At 42.2% G+C, this 13,815-nt stretch overlaps 1 protein-coding gene across 3 annotated transcripts in view; it reads right to left on the bottom strand.

Moving 5' to 3' along the window:
• The window catches only part of C15H9orf3 (chromosome 15 C9orf3 homolog), a 365,530-nt gene that overhangs the window by 254,845 nt on the left and 96,870 nt on the right, over window positions 1-13,815 (bottom strand). The window lies entirely within an intron of this gene.

The following is a 13,815-nucleotide window of genomic DNA, read 5'->3' on the forward strand; positions in this document are numbered from 1 at the left end:
TTTTATAAAGATGCAAAGGCAATTCAATGGAGAAAGAATAGTGTTTCAACAAATGATGTTAAAACATTATTGGGTTTTTTGGCTGGGCGCAGTGGCTCACACCTGTAATCCCAGCACTTTGGGAGGCCGAGGCGGGCGGATCACGAGGTCAGGAGATCGAGACCATCCTGGCTAACACGGTGAAACCCCGTCTCTACTAAAAATACAAAAAACTAGCCGGGCGTGGTGGCGGGCGCCTGTAGTCCCAGCTACTCGGGAGGCTGAGGCAGGAGAATGGCGGGAACCCGGGAGGCGGAGCTTGCAGCGAGCTGAGATCCGGCCACTGCACTCCAGCCTGGGAGACAGAGCAAGACTCCGTCTCAAAAAAAAAAAAATAATAAAATAAATAAATAAATAAATAAATAAAACATTATTGGGTTTTTTGGCTGGGCGCGGTGGCTCACACCTGTAATCCCAGCACTTTGGGAGGCCGAGACGGGCGGATCACGAGGTCAGGAGACCAAGACCACCTTGGCTAACACAGTGAAACCCATACTAAAAATACAAAAAATTAGCCGGGCATGGTGGCGGGTACCTGTAGTCCCAGCTACTTGGGAGGCTGAGGCAGGAGAATGGCATGAACCCAGGAGGCAGGGCAAGCAGTGAGCCGAGATTGCACCACCGCGCTCCAGCCTGGGTGACAGAGCGAGACTCCGTCTCAAAAAAAAAAAAAAAAAAAAAAAATTGGCCGGGCGCGGTGGCTCAAGCCTGTAATCCCAGCACTTTGGGAGGCCGAGGCGGGCGGATCACGAGGTCAGGAGATCGAGACCATCCTGGCTAACACGGTGAAACCCCGTCTCTACTAAAAATACAAAAAACTAGCCGGGCGTGGTGGCGGGCGCCTGTAGTCCCAGCTACTCGGGAGGCTGAGGCAGGAGAATGGCGGGAACCCGGGAGGCGGAGCTTGCAGTGAGCTGAGATCCGGCCACTGCACTCCAGCCTGGGCGACAGAGCGAGACTCCGTCTCAAAAAAAAAAAAAAATGACTGGGTTTTCGAGATATACGATCATGTCATCAGCAAACAGTGACAGAGTCTGATTTCCTCTTTACTGATCCGGATGGCTTTTCTTTCTTTCTCTTGTCTGATTGCTAATGCTGAATAGACGTGGTGAGAGTGGGCGTCCTTGTCTTGTTCCAGTTCTGAGAGAGAAAGCTTTCAACTCTTCCTCATTCAGTATTATGTTGGCTGTGGGTCTGCCATAGATGGCTTTTATTACATTGGGGTATGTCCCTTGTATTCCAATTTTGCTGAGGGTTTTAATGACAAACGAGTGCTGGATTTTGTCCAATGCTTGCTCTGCATCAATTGAGACGATCATGTGATTTTTGTTTTTAATTCTGTTTATGTAGTGTATCACACTTATTGACTTGCATATGTTAAACCATCCCTGCATTACTGGTATGAAACCCACTTGATCATGGTGGATTATCTTTCTGATATGCTGCTGGATTCAGTTAGCCAGTATTCTGTTAAGGATTTTTGCATCTATGTTCATCAGGGATATTGATCTGTAGTTTTTTGTTGTTGTTGTTATGGCCTTTCCTGGTTTTGGTATTAGGGTGATACTGGCTTCATAGAATCATTTAGGGAGGATTCCCTCTTTCTCTATATTGTGGAATAGTGTCACTAGGATTGGTACCAATTCTTCTTTGAAGTCTGATAGAGTTTGGCTGTGAATCCGTCCGATCCTGGACTTTTTTTGTTGGTAATTTTTTTATTACCATTTCAATCTCACTGCTTGTTATTGGTCTGTTCAGAGTTTCTAATTCTTCCTGATTTAAGCTAGGAGAGCTGTATATTCCTAGGAATTTATCCATCTCCTCTGTTTTCTAGTTTATGTGCGTTAAGGTTTTCATAGTAGCCTTGAATGATCTTTTGTATTTCTGTGGTGTTGGTTGTAACATCTCCCATTTCATTTCTAATTGAGCCCATTTGGATCTTCTCTCTTCTTTTCTTGGTTAATCTTACTAATGGTCTATCAATTTTATGTATCTTTTCAAAGAACCAGCTTTGTGTTTCATTTAAAATTCATAAAAAATTTTAAAAAAATAATTAGACATGCATAGGCAAAAAAAAAAAAAAAAATGAACCTTGAACTAATCCTAGTACCATACAAAATATTTATCTCAAAATGACATCAGATCTAAATACAAAGCATAAAACTGTAACATTTTTGTAAAATCAGAGTAGAAAATCTCTGTGATCTGGAGTTAGGCAAAGAATTCCTACCCTAACACCAAAACCACAATCTATGAAAGAAAAGATTGATAAATTGTACTTCATCAAAACTGAAATTACTAGCTCTACGAGAGATACTGTTAAAGGAATGAAAAGGCAAGCTAAACGCTGGGAGAAAATATTTGCAAATCATACATCTGATTCTATCTAAAATACGTAATGGAACTCTCAAAACTCAATAGCAAGAAAACAATCCAATTAATAATGGGCATAAATGATCTGAACAGATATGATGCCAAAGAAAATAAGCATGTGAAGATATGTTCAATATCATTAACTATTAGGGAAATACAATGATAAACTACAATAAGATACCCCTAAATACCTAACAGAACGACTAAAATTTTAACAACTAATAATACCAAGTGCTAGCCAGGATGCAGAGCAAGGAAAACTCTTGCTCACTGCTGATAGGAATGCAATATTATAAAGCCAATTTGCTAGGAAATTTCTTAAATATAGACATACCATGTGATCCAGCAATCCCTCTCCTCGATGTTTACTCTAGAGAAGTAAAAATTCACACAAAGCCTGTACTATGAATGTTTATAGGAGCTCTATGTATGTCCTAAGTTACATGGTAATTACGTTTTCCTTGGAAAAGGTGCATGTGCTTGTACACAGACACACACACACACACACACACACACACACAAAAGCAGGAAAAAAAAACAAATTCAGGCAATCTCATCAAGGTCCTTTCTTCTGTAGACGAGCATCCCTACCTGTACCACTGCATCTCAGACCTCAAGGCCCCTTGCTTAGGGATTGACTACTGATTTGCGTCAGGGGTCTGGGGAGGTTAGGGATAGAACAAAGACAAAAACAAAGAGCAGTAGAAGAATCCAGAAAACCCACTGAAACATCAATCAGTTGATCAAAGGAGCCTTTGAGCCATGGTCTGGAAGAGACACTGGGAACAGCCATGACAAAGAAATACCTTGGCCCTGCTGCACTCCCTCCACTCACCCACTCCTTGGACTTTTGCATAGATACCACTTCAACTGAAGCAAAAAGAAAAACAGTTCAAGCATTTGCCTATAAACTGTTAAAGTCTTTGCTCTGGTCTGGTTTAAACAGAAAGAGATGGAGCAAGATTCCAACATCAACAGGAGTCTCAATGCATTTCTCGACAGGCCTTGCCTGTACTAATGTAAGTCAGTGGGACTTGCAGGAAACCAATTTGAAACAACGAGAGCAAGTTCAACTTCTTTTAAAAGAGAAAAAAACAGAGGTTATTATTTGATGGTTGAAAATTTTCTGTATCCCTTTCCATCCATCACTAGATTCTCACCAGTGTCCTCGCTGTTTCCAGTGATACGCAGAATAAAAGAAAATACTGGCCAAGGTTAGGAAGACACGGAGCGGGAGAATCACAAGTCAGACAACGGATGAGCCAAAGCAAAACCTTGACCACATCAATCTTTTACTACAGAGTCAAAGTACTCATTGTTTTGGGGAAAAAATTACTCCTGTACATCCTGCGGGGGGCTCTCCTAGCTAGACTCTTGTCCAACCAACCTATTCTGCCCACTTACGCACAACAAAATGCAGTAATGGGGGGAAGGGAAAGTTACTCCAAAACTATACCCTGAAAAGATGGTCCTTTCCTCCTATGAAATAACTTAGCATTTCTGCCAAAAAGCAAACGACCACACATATGTGGATCTACTTCTACACTCTACACTCCCTATCCTTTTACCATGCCTCTTCCTTTCTCAGGTACCCATAAGGACTATTCAACATCTGTCAGATGGAGTATAAATTTCCCATTCTGACATTTGCATTACTTCAATCTAACAACAGAGTTTGTCTCCGTCAAAAAACTATTTCAGTATATAGCTCTAAAAGATAGACTCTTTTTTATTTTATTTTATGTATGTATTTATTTAGAGACAGAGTCTCGCTCTGTTGCCCAGGCTGAAGTGCACGGGTGCAATCTCTGTTCACTGCAGCCTCTGCCTCCCGGGTTCAAGCGATTCTCCTGCTCAGCCTCCCCAGTAGCTGGGACCACAGGTGCACGTCACCACAACGGGATCATCTTCTGATTTTTAGTAGAGACAGGGTTTCGCAACGTTGCCCATGATGATATCGAACTACTGGCCTCAAGCGATTCACCTGCCTCAGACTCCCAGAGTGCTGGGATTACAGGCATGAGCCACCAGGCCCAGCCTAAAGACTCTTTTTCAAACAAAACCACAATACCCTTCTTATACCTTAAATAATGGAATAATTCCTTAATATCATTAACTATCCAGTCAGTGTTCAACTTCTTGATAAGCTCATGAATGTTTGTTTATATTTGGTTCACCCAAATTGGGATCTAAATAAGGCCCATACACTGTAACTGGTTGATATTTCTCTAAGTTTCTTTGAAGTTCTCCTGATATCTCTCTCTTTTCCTTGCAATGCATCTTTTGGAGAAACCAGGTTATCTTACAGAGCCTAAGATTGCCTGGATTTTGCTCACTGTACTCCTGTGGTGTCATTTAATTTGTTCCTCTGTACTTCCTGTAAATTGGTAAGCAGATATTCCTGATTGCCTATCAGATATTTCTATCCTCTGTATTCCTGTAGTGTCATTTAATTTGTTTCTCTGCCCTCTTTATTTCCTGGAAGCTGGTAATCAGATCTCGGGGCTTGATCAGATTCAGGTTGGTGTAACTCGGGCAACCTGGGCAAGAGTATTTCAACAGCAGTGTTACGTACTGCCATCAGGAGGCACAAAACGATCACTGCCTAGATCCATTAATTATCTGGGAGTTGCAAAAAATAATTCTGTCATTCTACCATTACTTCTTAATTTATTAACTAAATTCCATAAAGAGAAACTCCCCTTCTCGATGATTTGATTATGCTGAGATGCTGTATATAGGAAAGACAAAATAAATGCCTGAGTTTCTTTATTTACCAGTTTTCAAAATAATGAGTTAATTCCCTGGTAGCCTTAAAAGGTGGCCAATGACATGAGTTTATTTTTATTATTACAAACTCACAGATTTGATGCATTTCAAACCATTGCGGTTATTTTATTGATGCTCAAATTGTCCCAGTAGAAACTTCAATTTGGTTCCTGAGTCCCTTCGTTGTGGCTCTAATAATCTTCAATAGCTTCTCTGCTTTCTGGTATAAGAAACTCCAGGCACGGCCAGGCGCGGCGGCTCATGCCTGTAATCCCAGCACTTTGGAAGGCTGAGGCGGGTGGATCACCTGAGGTCAGGAGTTCAAGACCAGCCTGGCCAACACAGTGAAACCGTGTCCTTACTAAAAATACAGTAGAGTGGGTGTGGTGGTGCACACCTATAATCCCAGCTACTTGGGAGGCTGAGGCAAGAGAATCACTTGAACCTAGGAGGCAGAGGTTGCCGTGAGCTGAGATCATGCCATTGCACTCTAGTGTGGGAAACAAGAGCAAAACTCCATCTCAAAAAAAAAGGATGGATGTGGTGGCTCTTGCCTGTAATCCTAGCAGTTTAGGAGGCAGAGGCGGCTGGATCACTTGAGGTCAGAAGTTCGAGACCAGCCTGGCCAACATGGTGAAACCCCCGTCTCTACTAAATACAAACATTAGCCGGGCGTGGTGGCACGCACCTGTAATTCCAGCTGCTCGGGAGGCTGAGGCAGCAGAATTGCTTGAACCCGGGAAGCAGAGTTTGCAGTGAGCGAGATCATGTGCACTCTAGCCTGAGCAACAGAACAAGAATCCGTCTCAAAAAAAAAAAATAATCAAATTTACAAAACAAAGTATAGTGAGGAGAAGTCTAACTCTTACTCTCTCTGTACCCCCTACCTTTCCCCCCACTTCCTTCTACCATAGGTGACCACTTGAAATTTTTTTATCATTTATATTTCCATTCTTTTTGTAAAATTCCAATGGAACTGACATTTAACATGCTGTATACACTCCACCTTGCTCTTTTTACTTAACAACATATCCTGAAGATTACCACACAGTCTTAGAGACAGTGAACATTCCTTTTCACAGCTACCGTGCTGCACTGTGTGGCTATCCCAGTTTCTTTAAACTGGCCCAAACTGATGGGCATCTGGGCTGTTTCCACTCTTTGGCTATGCCAATAAACAACTGTGTGTGTGTGTATGCATATTTTCATATTTTTGCCAGTGTATCCTTAGAATAAATACATAGGATTTGGAGTCACAGTCTGTCTTGTTTTGTAGGTATTGTAATCTCCTTCCCACGGAGGGGAAGCCCCTGCATTGACGCTTCCCCTGCACCCACCAAGAGAGTGTGTGGTCAAAGTCTTGGATGTTTGCCAACCTCACAGGTAAGAAATGATATCTCAGTGAAGTTTTAATTTGTATTGCTCCTATGATGAGCAGAGTTGAACATCTTTTCATAAGTTTAAGAGACAGCTGCATCTCTTTTCCTGTGAACTGTTTGTTCTTATCTCTAGCTCATTTTTCTATATGACTGTTGTTTTCTCTATTCTGTTTTCAGAAGCTCGTATTTGTCTGTTATAAATTAAGAATATTTTTTTCCCAATGAGTCATTTGTTTTGATTATTTTTTTACATTCAAAAGTATTTTGTATTCATGTGTCTAATATATCAATCTTTACTTGTATTGGTTCTGGGTTTTAAAACCAGAAGTTTTCTCCACTTTCAGGTTAAAAATAAATTCACCCATTGGCTCAACACAACATTTTTAATGATCATCACCTTTTCCCCTTCAGTCCCTTGAGAATATACAAAAGCAGCCTCCTGTCCAGTCAGTTCACGTAAAGGAAGCAGTCCACCTCTCATTTTAAAAATTAAACACCTTTGTGTCCTCTCTGATTTCCTTGAGCAGCTGTTTGTAGCTCTCCTTGAAGAAGTCCTTCACTTCCCTTGTTACCTGTATTTCTAGGTATTTTTTCTCTTTGTAGCACTTGTGAATAAGAGTTCATTCAAGGAGAACTACAAAACCCTTTTCAAGGAAATCAGAGAAGACACAAACAAATGGAAAAACATTCCATGCTCATGGATAATCAATATTGTGAAAATGGCCATACTGCCCAAAGTAATTTATAGATTCAATGCTTTTTTCATTCAACTACCACTGACATTCTTCACAAAATTAGAAAAAAAAAAACTATTTTAAAATTCATATGAAACCAAGAAAGAGCCCATATATAGCCAAGACAATCCAAAGCAAAAGGAGCAAAGCTGGGGGCATCACACTACCCAACTTCCAACTACACTACAAGGCTACAGTAACCAAAACAGCATGGTACTTGTATAAAATCAGACACACAGACCAATAGAACAGAATATATAACTCAGAAGTAAGACCACACACCTACAACCACTTGACCTTTGACAAACCTGACAAAAACAAGCAATGGGGAAAGGATTCTCTATTTAATAAATGGTGCTGCCGGGTGTGGTGGCTCACGCCTGTAATCCCAGCACTTTGGGAGGCCGAGACGGGTGGATCACGAGGTCAGGAGATCGAGACCATCCTGGCTAACACGGTAAAACCCCGTCTCTACTAAAAAATACAAAAAAACTAGCCGGGCGAGGTGGTGGGCACCTGTAGTCCCAGCTACTCGGGAGGCTGAGGCAGGAGAATGGCATAAACCCAGGAGGCGGAGCTTGCAGTGAGCTGAGATCCGGCCATTGCACTCCAGCCTGGGCGACAGAGCGAGACTTCGTCTCAAATAAATAAATAAATAAATAAATAAATAAATAAATATAAATGGTGCTGAGAGAACTGGCTACCCATATGCAGAAACTGAAACAGGACCCCCTTCCTTATATCTTATTAAAAAAATAACATAAGATGGGTTAAAGACTTAAATATAAAACCCAAAACTATAAAAATCCTAGAAGAAAATCTAGGCAACACCATTCGGGGCACAGGCACAGGCAAAGATTTCATGACAAAAATGCCAGAAGCAATTGCAACAAAAGCAAAAACTGATATATGGGATCTAATTAAACTAAGGAGCCTCTGTACAGAAAAATAAACTACCAACAGAGTAAACAGATGACTTACAGAATGGGAAAAAAATTTTGCAATCTATCCATCTGACAAAGGTCTAATATCCAGAATCTACAAGGAACTTAAACAAATTTACAAGAAAAAACAAACAACCCCATTAAAAAGTGGGCAAAGGACATGAACAGACACTTCTCAAGAGAGGACATCTGTGCGGCCAACAAACATGAAAAAAAGCTCAACATCACTGGTCATTAGAGAACTGCAAATCAAAACCACAACCAGGTGCCATCTCACACCAGTCAAAATGGTAATTATTAAAAAGTCAAGAAACAACAGATGCTGGTGAGGTTGCAAAGAAAAAAAGAACGCTTTTACACTTGGTGAGAGTGTAAATTAGTTCAACCATTGTCGAAGACAATGTGGCCATTCCTCAAAGATCTAGAAGCAGAAATACCATTTGACCCAAATAGGATGTAAGCAATACCATTGCAGGGTATATACTCAAAGGAATATAAATTATTCTGTTATAAAGATACATGCATGTGTATGTTCACTGCAGCACTATTCACAATAGCAAAGATATGGATTCAACCCAGATGTCCATCAAACATAAGCTGCATAAAAAAAGTGTGGTGTATATATACATCATGGAATACTATGCAGCCATAAAATAAAACAAGATCATGTCCTTTGCCGGGACATGGATGCAGCTGGAAACCATTATCATCAGCAAACCAAAACAGGAACAGAAAACCAAACACCACATGTTCTCACTTATAAGTGAAAGCAGAACGATGAGAACACACGGACACATGCGGGGAAACCACACACACTGGAGTCTGTCAGGGGGAGGGAGAGCATCAGGGAGAATAGTTAATGCATGCTGGGCTTAATACCTAGGTGATGGGTTGATCTGTGCAGCAAACCACCACAGCACACGTTTACCTATGTAACAAACCTGCACATCCTGCACATGTATCCTAGAACGTAAAAAGTTGAATAAATAAATAAAAATTAAACACCTGATGTAGTTCATGCAGTCACTCTCCTGATTTTGTTCTTTCACACACATGAACCCTTGGATCATGCAGGCAAAGCACAGAGATAGGTGTGAATGTGTCATTGTGTTTCTCCTTCACAGAACTCCCTTGGGCCACCTGTAGTCATGACACCAGATGGTAACAACCACCAAGTGCTCCAAATGCCAAGAGAGCTAGAGTCAAGGCATTTGTTCCCTCTCTATTCAGGGAGTGAATGGCAAAGGAAATATAGGTGTAATGGGGTACTGGATTCTCCCCAGGGTTAACACATCTGACATCTGGCCAAGATGAGTGGAGGGGACTCACGAGGGTATTTTGTGGGAGCTTTTATGAAACAGAGAATTTCAGTAGAAAAAGCAGCCTCAGCCAGCTGCTGAGGGAAACTGTCCTGTGCCTGGCATCATGGGTGTGGTCTTTTTGTTTTGTGAAGTACATCCAACTTAAGAAAGGGAGAAAAGTTTCTTACTTCTCTTTCCAGAGATGTATCATGTTTCCCATCAAAACACGTCTTTGTCAAGACGCTTTTGGAAGAATGACTTCCACAACTGCAGTCGGGTATGTGGTTAGACAATGGCTTCACTTCTTTGGATCTCAAAACAAGGCCACAGAAAAGGCCTGAATTTTTTCACATTGAAAATAAATAGATATTTGATTACAGTAGATATCATCAAAGAGGAAATAATAAACAGGTCTAGCTAACTTTTTAATATGTATTACTTATGTGTAATTATATACGTGTGTGTGTGTGTGTGTGTGTGTGTGTGTGTAATTGGTTTGTATCTTGAAACTTAGCAGCCAGGCACAGTGGCTCATGCCTGTAATTCCAGCACCGTGGGAGGCTGAGGCAGGCGGATCAATTGAGGTCATGAGTTCGAGACCAGCCTGGCCAACATGGTGAAATGCCGCCTCCACTAAAAATACAAAAATCAGCCAGGTGTGGTTCCGGGCACCTGCAATCCCAGCTACTTGGGAGGCTGAGGCAGGAGAATCACCTGAACCTGGAGGCAGAGGTTGCGGTGAGCCGAGACTGGGCCACTGCACTCCAGCCTGGACAACACAGCAAGACTCCATCTCAAAAAAAACAGTAAGAAGAAATACAAATAAGATGTGAGAAATATGTCAGAAATACACATAATAAGAAATATATAAAAATGTTTCTTATATAACTAAAGTATGTGATTTTATATAGAGTATGTGTGTGTACATATGTGTATATACATGTGTATCTATATATATGTGTGTGTATATATAGTGTATATATGTGTATCATTGGTCTGTTTGCTTTTTTAACAGGCAATCCAGGAAATTCTATGCAGGTTTCCTCATATTACACTTTTTGAAAAACTCTGCTCAAGAGTGAATTCCTCCAAAAGTCTATCTTCTCAAATTTCTTTAATTGCTTTCTTTGCCCCCAGGTCCTGAGACACGACGACACTGAGGACTGTTTTGGCGACTGTTCTATCCCTGGCATCCAGCACGATGCCTGGCATATAATATGCACACAGTATACAGTTGACAAATTAAATAACAACAATCTGGGATAAGTGGATACCCACGGACAAAACACCCGTCCTCACACCATACACAAAAATCCACTTAAAACAGATCAAAGACCTAAACATAGGAGCTAAAACCATAACACTGTTAGCAGAAAACACGGGGAAATCTTTGTGACTTTGGATTAGGCAATGAATTCTTAAATACGATACCAAAAGCACAAGAAACTAAAGAACAGAATAGACGAATCGGGCTTCCTCAAATATAAAGACATATGCGTCAGAGGACACTATCAAGAAAACGAAGGCAGCCCACAGGATGGGAGGATAAACATCTAGCGCAGCATCCCCTCCACGCCTCCTGTAACAATACTGCCCGTGCTGACCACGGCCACCGCTCCTCCTCCCTGCTTCCCTCGCCTTCTGCCTCTGGTCCTTTCTTTGCCACTTCTTCTCCTCCTTTCTTTTCTCTGTTCTCATCTGTTTCTCTCCCTTGTTCTTATTCTGTGTCCAGGAAATGCAACTTATATTTCTGATTTTTATAAATGGGAATCTTTCCAAACAGTATCACTAGAGAATCTGAGAGTTAAACAGCCTGGGTACCAGAGTCTGCGCTACAGCCTGCCCACTTCTGTACCCCTCTCCCTGGCTTATGGACAGGCACACACAAAGTAGGCCTTTGATCTCGAAAGCCTAGGGATCCCACTGGGACGAGGATAACTATTTATCTCTATTTGCTTTTTTCTGCTGGGGCCTGGTTTCTGGCTTGCTCAATGTCCTATTTGGACAAAGACCAGTCAGGTCAGGAAAAGATCACTCCACAGTTCCAGCCCTGAAAACAGTTCCCATATAAATTTTAAAAGGGTCATCTTGGTACACTATCAGTGTAAGGAAATGTGTAGGAAGAAAAGACAGCCTATGTCCTCATGATAAGTTAGAGAAGAAAACCAAATATGGAACATTTTCTTATTAATTTCTTCCCATCCACTCACCCAAGACAAGAAACATTTTAGAATGTTCTAAGAAGCTATCTGGAAGCTTCAGTGGAGGAAAATGCGAAGGGTTTGAGGCTCATAGACTAAGATTTTCAAATCCTGTGAGCCAAGCTTCACTTTCCTCATCTGTAAAGTCCAGATAAAAACTTACTGTACAGAGTTGTTAAAAGGATTTACTGATTTAGTGTGTGTAAGTCACAGGGCGCGGTTCCTAGAATGTGGCAGGCACTTCAGTTTCGGTGGAAATGCCACTATCTCTCTAATGACTCTGGGCTTCCAGAGCTCCAGGTCACCGTGTTCTTTGCCCCCAAACGAGAAGCCACAGAAAAGAAGAGAAGACGTTCTCCGGCTCTAAAATGGAGACCAGCTTCTGAAAAGGGGGCACGTATCCATCTCTTCCACAAACCAAATTTTATCATGCATTGGTAGACAAGAGTAACCAAAAGCCAGTTGTAAGTTCCACTGGGGCACATTATGTAGAGGGAAGGGACAATGGCAGATTCCCTAAGCCGCTGCTTTCTGCAAAGATGAACAACGACTTGTGCAAACAGCTCAGGCAGGCAGGCGGAAGTCTATAGCCCCAACTGTTGGCATGACCACTCATCACCACTGTCACCTCCCCCACTTCCACGGCACTGCCACCACTACCACTGTGGCCATCACCACCTCCACTAACATCATCAGTGCCATCACCACGACCAATACATCTTCTCCTTCCCCACATTACAACCGCCACCACCACCACCATCATTATCATCACAGGACATCAATCGAGACCCTAGCTCCTAGAAAAAGAATGGCTAAAGGTAAATCTGTCTAGCATGAAGTTTTAAAGAAAGTTTTATTGGAGAACTTTTCAATCACCTGTGCAGTGTGTCACACCCATCTCTCAGCATGTACAAAAACAGCCCCAGCTAAAGCTACTTACTGCAACAAATGCCACTGAGCTGAAGAGAGTCCTAGAGAGCCGAACTCCCTCCTCCCCTTCCCCACTATCTCCCTTCCCCACCGTCTCCCCTTCCCCACCGTCTCCCCTTCCCCACCGTCTCCCCTTCCCCACCGTCTCCCCTTCCCCACCGTCTCCCCTTCCCCACCGTCTCCCCTTCCCCACATGTGCACCAGGAGAAGAGAAAGAAGAGGCTCTGTGGTCCCTCCAGTGGGTCCCTATCATAGCTCTGTACCTGTGCTGCTCACTGTGTCCCAACATGTAGGGCTGGAGGGACAGGGCTGGGGGGCAGAGGAGGGTGGCCATGGCCTCATGATGGTTGGTCAGATTCCTTCCATCTGACAAGAGGCTGCTGTACACTCCTTGGCCAGGAGTTCTGTCACAATGAGCTTGAAGCCCGTTGACGAAACGGCTTTGCCAGCAGTCCTATGAGAGGCTCATGTCTTCGGAGAACAAGGAGGGCATGTTCTGGTGCCCTGCCTGCTGCCACAAGGAAAACTGAAACAATACCCTTTTAGAAGAGCTTTGACACAGATTTCACCATATTTTCCTTTGAAGACACACGCAAAAAATCTAATAACTTTGTCCACATTAAAAAACTATGGGTCACAGGTTTTTGCTAAAAAAAAGAAAAAGCTGTTTTTATTTCCTTGAATCCCTGTAACAACAGTTATAAACAGCTAAACAGAATTTTTTAATTACCCTTTTAAAAATACTTTTTAAAAAGTAAAGGTTATTCCTAGGCTGACACTGAATATGCCAGGTCTGTAGCTAGAAGGAAACTTTTACAGCTCGTTATAACCCCTGAAATACGAGTTTATACTGGAAAAGCTGAAACAACCTTAACTCTAACCACGCCGATGGGCGCCACTTTAATTACCGGCCCTGAACGGAATAAAACAGTCTCTCTTCCACGCAGCATCACAAAGAGCCCCATTAACTCTCCAATTACTAAACGAGGAAACAACATTCTCGAGAACCCAAGCCAAGGAAAGAAGAACACTGCATGTTCCAACTGAAAACCTTCAAACGGAGCTTCAAAGTGGCAGCGCACAGGGAGGGCGCTCCCCTGGAAGGGAATGTTCGCTTCACTTATTTAAAACGAGTGAGTGTCTTC

The sequence above is a fragment of the Theropithecus gelada genome, chromosome 15, assembly GCF_003255815.1.
Source record: "Theropithecus gelada isolate Dixy chromosome 15, Tgel_1.0, whole genome shotgun sequence".
NCBI classification, from domain to species: Eukaryota; Metazoa; Chordata; class Mammalia; order Primates; family Cercopithecidae; genus Theropithecus; species Theropithecus gelada.